Raw genomic sequence first — 556 nt, forward strand, 5'->3', positions numbered from 1 at the left:
AAAACCCTCTTGTCAATGTAAAACGTACACTTGTTAGGAAGAAAACTCTCTTGTCAATGTAAAACGTACACTTGTTAGAAAGAAAACTCTCTAGTCAGTGTAAAACGTACACTTGTTAGGAAGAAAACTCTCTTGTCAGTGTCCAACTGGGTGGACGTATCTAAGATTTTTAATCCAGGATATAGAACAATAACATTTATGAAAATGTAACACAGAATTTTGCAATACTTCTTACTACACTTCTACTGTTGCACACGTTAATAACTACCATATGATTTATAATGGCTGGAGACGGCTTGAATGGGTAATGAAGAAAAACTTTAATATAAGTTTAACATAACTGATAATGTACAACGTTTCGACAAGGTTTTGTCATCATCAGTTATGTTAAACTTATATTAAAGTTTTTCTTCATTACCCATTCAAGCCGTCTCCAGCCATTATTAGTCTCAAAGTGGGTTCCTCGTCATCGAATTTGAATTACAACTCCATTATAAATATGACTTTCTATTTCACACAACATGACAGTAATTAACAAATTAAACCAAAAATTTGA

Source organism: Limulus polyphemus, unplaced genomic scaffold, assembly GCF_000517525.1.
Source record: "Limulus polyphemus unplaced genomic scaffold, Limulus_polyphemus-2.1.2 Scaffold14, whole genome shotgun sequence".
Lineage (NCBI taxonomy): Eukaryota > Metazoa > Arthropoda > Merostomata > Xiphosura > Limulidae > Limulus > Limulus polyphemus.